The sequence below is a fragment of the Temnothorax curvispinosus genome, unplaced genomic scaffold (genome assembly GCF_003070985.1).
Source record: "Temnothorax curvispinosus isolate PA1 unplaced genomic scaffold, ASM307098v1 QBEX01008938.1, whole genome shotgun sequence".
NCBI classification, from domain to species: Eukaryota; Metazoa; Arthropoda; class Insecta; order Hymenoptera; family Formicidae; genus Temnothorax; species Temnothorax curvispinosus.
The window spans coordinates 158003-164002 of NW_020218718.1; the positions used below are offsets into that span (position 1 = coordinate 158003).

The following is a 6000-nucleotide window of genomic DNA, read 5'->3' on the forward strand; positions in this document are numbered from 1 at the left end:
GAGCCGGGGTCTCGCAATAACGGACTAAAAAGTAAAAATTATCCGACGGGCGTAACTACGAGCAGCGGTTTCCTCGTCGCGCGCATTATAACTTCGACCAATTTAAGGAAGGAAGGACGAGAAAAGAAGAGAAAGAGCGATATACTATATATGATATTGACACAAATATATGCGATGATTTTGCATATTTTATTATAATTATCTGTGATACTAATACCAACTTATATTGATATACTAAAATAACGATCACGTGCCGTTAAGTGAGAGTTAGGACAACATTTTCGCATTAGAGTATCGCGTCTGATAAGAGTGATAAGTTTGTACCGCTTTGCCGTAATCCCTTTGTGCATATCCATACATTTGAAAAACTTTTGTTGCAGTTAAATAACAAAGTTAGGACACGGTTATGCGTCCATTCATCAAACTCACTCGAATATATGTTATACTGACACACATTTATACAAGATAAGTGTTTCACCGAGGAATACAATTCCGAGACGCCAATCGTCTCTAACGAGCGGATTGTAATCCACGATCGAAATGTTACGCGCGTGTCAAGTTTCTTTCACGTTTTCGTGCATCTGCTATTTCAAAATCATCATCGGGTAAGGAGAAAAAGAGATCGTCAAAGAGGCGCGCACGACGGTCGTCATAATCTCATCGGATTTGTAGAGCGTAATGAAACTGCCGGATACCTAAGTTAAGAAACGCTCGAGAAATTCTTCGCTATACGTATTCTCTAATATCTCCTGCGATTCTCTCTCAGGAGAATAATTTCTTAATTTCTTCTCAATTTCGTTAATAGGCTTCTGTTTTAAAAATAGCATTAGTATCTAAATGAATATGGAGGCTCTTCTATCGCTCTATTCACAGTAGTATCATGAATTTTAAAAAATATAAATATAAAATTATTCACGAAAACGTGGTTTGTCCATCCACCGTTTCTACATTGAGAATTAATAAAATTAGTTAAGTTATAAATACGTATTCATTCACAACGTGCTAGCTAGTAGCCTCGACGGATTCATGGTTTCTTTATTCATGTATGCTAATTGCGGCGTACAGATTACGCCGGTCACGAGATTCGATAAATATCGCGGTAAGCTAATCAAGTGCAACAGTCGATATCGATTCCACGAAATGCTAAAACACACGAACATATATTTATTGAACACGTTTTGAGCTGTATTTATAATTATGGTCAGACGGAAACTATTAACACTTTAGATAGCAACATTTGAAAATGGAACATTCTCTCTCAAAATAAAATGTCTCGCATTTTTATATATTTTTCAAATTCATTAACCGAGGGAATTCGTATGATTTCAGCGAATTGAACTTTCAATGCTATAAAAAAAGAGAAAACGTGTCTCGCAAATAAATAAAGATCATTTCCGCAAACAAATAAATATATCATTACCTCGCTTTTACATTTTAAGTAGCTAAAGTCAATAACTAATTAATTTCGGGCTGTCAGTTGGCGCGCCATAAAGAACTTAAAATTTGATAGAGAATCATTTGTATATACAATATTAAATCGCGCAGAGACGACTGCAACGTTTGTAGATTCGGATATAGGCAGATCTCTTTGTCGTCGATCACGAAGGCTAACGTTCGTATATTACACGTTGCCGGTTTTCACAGCACCGATAAATATCAGCTGCGTCGTACGTCCACCATGGCGTTCCTCGCCTTCGGCGATTAGTCACGTTTCGATTTCGTGGGACGATCGACCGCTGCGCGAAATGGGCCGCCTGCTAAGCAACGCGTTTTAAACGGCCATTCGTGGCCTACGAGCCTGCTACGTGTCCACGTAAATTTTCGTTTCAACTCAACGAGCTCGGATCTTTGGCGTTTATTCGGGACTAGACGCCTAGTATTATTGCGACTTATAAAAATAATTATTTCATCTTGGACAATAAGACACTTTCGACAATATTATATAGATTAGAGTGTATTTTTAGAGTAACATAAAGAAATCGATCCACAGTTGTAATGAACCTTTTATAAACCGAATAATATCAGTAATGATTGAACGATAGCATTTACGTTCCGCGTATATCTAAAGCAATTGCATTATCAGTCAGCTGTCGACCAAATGATTAATTGTATCGTTGTGCGCTCGTATGTACATGCGTACGACTTCACGATCGCGATACGAGACGAGACGTTGTTTTCCAAACGTACTTTCCGAAATTTAGCAGCGAATGAACAGCACGCAAAATCGTCCATCATCGAGCGTCACGATTCACGATATTTCAGATTAATTCTCTATTGTTATCAGCACGTCGCGTCGTGGACGTTCTCCGAGTCGCGAGTCGCCTTTGCGCGTTGATTACGACGTGAACGCAATTTAAAACGGAACTTGAACTGAATGAGAGATTATAGGCGTGCGCGCGGCCTTCTGTCGCGTTATCGACCGCTTAATCACCAGCAAGGCGCACCTATCACCGATAACAGCGCGCGGCTCCGTATATTCCTGTATGCGAGGCTCCGTCCGTAATGTCCGTATATTCCTCCGACGCGTCAAGACGCGACCTTCCCTCGCCGACAAAAACAAAAAGGAGATCGAATTTAATAACCTGAAGACGGTCGCGAACGACGTGTTCACTCGACAAACATTCCACAAACAAGCGTCGCACCGTGCGAATTATCCATGTTTGCCGAATATTTGATGACTGATTATGAGCGTTAGTTTCGTTATAAGCGAGGAGTTCCCGTCGTAAAACTCTCTCATCTCTTTATTTTTACTAAGTTTAAAACATATTCCCATTCGGACAGCCCACTTAACACGACTCTCTATCCATCGTTACAGGGTTAATTCGATTATCGTCACGTCACGGGGCCTAGGAAAAAAAAGGACGAGAAGTTTGCGAGTTTCTGACGAACGATACCGGTTCGAGACCGAGACAAACATCGATCGGACGGGTAACCGACGATACGCTCATCGCAGATACGACTCATCGGCAGGCGAGACGTGTGTACCCATCGATCAATCCGCAGTGTGCTTCTCCCGCGTTAAGCTAGATCCACAACTAAGCAGAAGTGTGTGCGGTTCACGCACGGTTCATGGATTATGCATAATCTACATAGATCATATGATAGTTCACGTAGACGTAAACTATTGTTGCTCCGGTAGATACCCGATATGGCAACAGCGAACAGCGTCACGTTACGGAGCTTTATGCGAATCGCAAACTTGCGGATCGGTGCTTAATTTCCGGTGGAAAGCAAAATTTTTTTCTACTTGTTTCGAGTGCACAAAGAACATAAAAATGTATACGCACAAAACGGATCTCTTTTATTATACCTAATATTGTTCGTACATTTCCATAAATTTTTAATTAGGTGTATATACACTAAAATAAAGTTTATCGTAAAGTTGTTATCAAAGTATCTTAACTGTCTTATTTTCATGAAGAAACGTATTTTATGTAATCTATGAACATTAGAAGAAACGCAAAACAGAAAAGTTTTTACTTTTGATAAACGTGCAAAGTTAATTTTTCCAAAATTGTTTACTTAATACTTATTTGTGTTATCCTAAATATAAACTTGCTCCACTATACCGATCAAACGAGAGAGTAAAGAACAAAGCATTATGAGAACAAAGCCGCGAAGATAAAGCAGTCTTTACTAAGCGGATCGACCGTTTCGGGAGCGTCTCTGAATTTTCCTTACGAGCACATCGAGAGATCCTAGCGTTAAATGCCCCACCGGGAAAAACGTAGAAAGACGAAAAATGAGGGAAGAGAGCCGACCACAACTTCTCGACTGTCGCAAGAAGTGCCCTCGCGAAACGGCGCACATCTCTCGCTACTTGCCGCCCGATTTAGGTCGTTAACGGTAAAACGCCGCAAGGAAGCAGCTCGCGAAACCGAGACAGATCCGTTACCGATGGTGGCTCTCGATTTTGCCGGCTTAGCTCGCTCTGAGAACGACGAGAGGACTGGATGCGTCTCACGAGAGGACTGCGGGTGCTGTGTCTCACGAAAATTGTATCGCCGGGCGGTATCGTTTTTTGTTTATCGCTTGATACTTAAGAAATGAAGTTCTAGGAAAACTAATAAAACTTCTAAGCCTAATTATCGAGAGATCACGCAAAATAATTTTATTCGCAAGTTTCTGTCGACTTTCCACAGTTATATGCATGCAAGCGATTTTTTAAATAATATGTTTATGTTTTTAAAAACTGTGGTCTTGGAATTATCGTGGCAATTATTATCGTGGCAGTAAGTATCGCAATCGCGCAGATCGATTTAACGAGAAAGAATCACTTGCCCTAGAATAAATATGCAATACCGCAGTGACCTGCTATGTACAAGAATCCAACCCCTTGCCCTTCAGGCTATTTCAGATCCGTGTTACAACGGCGGATGCATAATAATTCGGTAATGTCGGGCTTCCCGTAACACATTTTGCCGCACGTAACGCTCGCGAGTTACGTAAGCGCGGAGAAGCGTTAATCGGAGTCGATATTTCAACGGCAAATAATTAATCGCGCCTCCACGTCCGTCGTCGATCGCTTCTCTTATGGCTTTTTCCTATGAGATTTCTACCTCGTTGTCGCGATCTGCTGTGCGCACAGAGAGACAGAAGCAGCAGGAAAGATTTCCGAGCGCGACGAAACCCGATCGCGATCGCTAACGAACGCGTTTCTCGCGCGACACGTCTAATTACTCGAGTCGCTTCGACGCGTCATTCCCTCGAGGACGAACCTCCTTGAAGGACGCGCGAAACGATCCGTTGTGCCATCGCGACATTAACGAAATTACTCGATGTCGATCATTTGACGACGTCGTGGTGCTGCGCGCCGGAGAATTTTTAAGATCTCTCTCTCTCTCTCTCTCTCTCTCTCTCTTTCTCATTAAATGTCGCTTAACGTGAACCGTACCCAATTGATTTTCACCTCCGCATTTAGATTACAGCTTTAGCTAAAAGTGTGAAACAACTATAATAAATCGACGTATGTATACGTCAAACTAGCCCAGTCTACAAGGCATCGTAGCATTTACGTAATGCTAAACACTGAGATATGAAATTGTTCTCCAATTTTCCAAACATTCTTATCATATCGTTTAATCTAATTCACTTCACTTAATCCGTTTTCTACCCAAAGAGTGTGGAGGTACTGATTCAACTCGTGACAATTTATTAAATTTTGATTCTTTAATTTAAAAGTTCTCTTTATTAATTTTTCTTACTCTTCCGCCTATACGCGATAACTATATGATATTTAGAAAAATACGGACAGATTGTAGTTAAGCAACATCAGTCAAAATCTAAAGTGTCTGGAACGCGCGAACGAGAGGAGGGAAAAACGAAAATAATGTTCCGCTTCTCTTTTTCTACGCGAAACACGCGGAGTACTTTTCGTTCACGTGCACTACCGTATGAATGCGTAATGGAACGACCGAATGCATGCGCTATGAGGGAAATGCAAACATACATATTTCACTCGCAGTGCGTGCATTCGCGTTCGTTCCTTCACGTCTTCATATAGCACATAATGCACACGGGGCGACAAATATTCATTTGTTTTATGTGGAAGAAACGGCTGGGAAGCTGCGCATATTGGCTTCCCGTTTCCTTTATCCTTCTTCAACGTTTCAATATCCAACTGCGATAGGTATAATGCTCCATTTATCTACAGCTACGATCGCGAGAGATATCGTTTAATGCCTATATTCCAATCTTTCACTTCTCGCTTCTCGCTGATTTATCTCGCGTCTTAATAGAATTATAATGAACACAATTTCGTTCGGTTTAATTTTTCATGTTACAAATTAAAGAAACACTTTGAATTAGTTTTATCGTATTGTTTGAAATCATAAAGATAAATTTAAGTGCCGCATAAATTACCATCAAATCTATTTAAAATCGCTAATCTACCGTCAACTGTAAAACAAATTTCGAAGTCTGTTCCACAAGCTGACACGTAAGTTCACGTTACTCCGTTTTAGTTGCTCCGAGATTTGGATTTCACAAGTTCACGCTAGA

At 40.8% G+C, this 6000-nt stretch overlaps 1 protein-coding gene across 14 annotated transcripts in view; it reads right to left on the bottom strand.

The window, feature by feature from the left end:
* The window catches only part of LOC112458457 (bromodomain adjacent to zinc finger domain protein 2B-like), a 152263-nt gene that overhangs the window by 145208 nt on the left and 1055 nt on the right, over positions 1–6000 (bottom strand). The window lies entirely within an intron of this gene.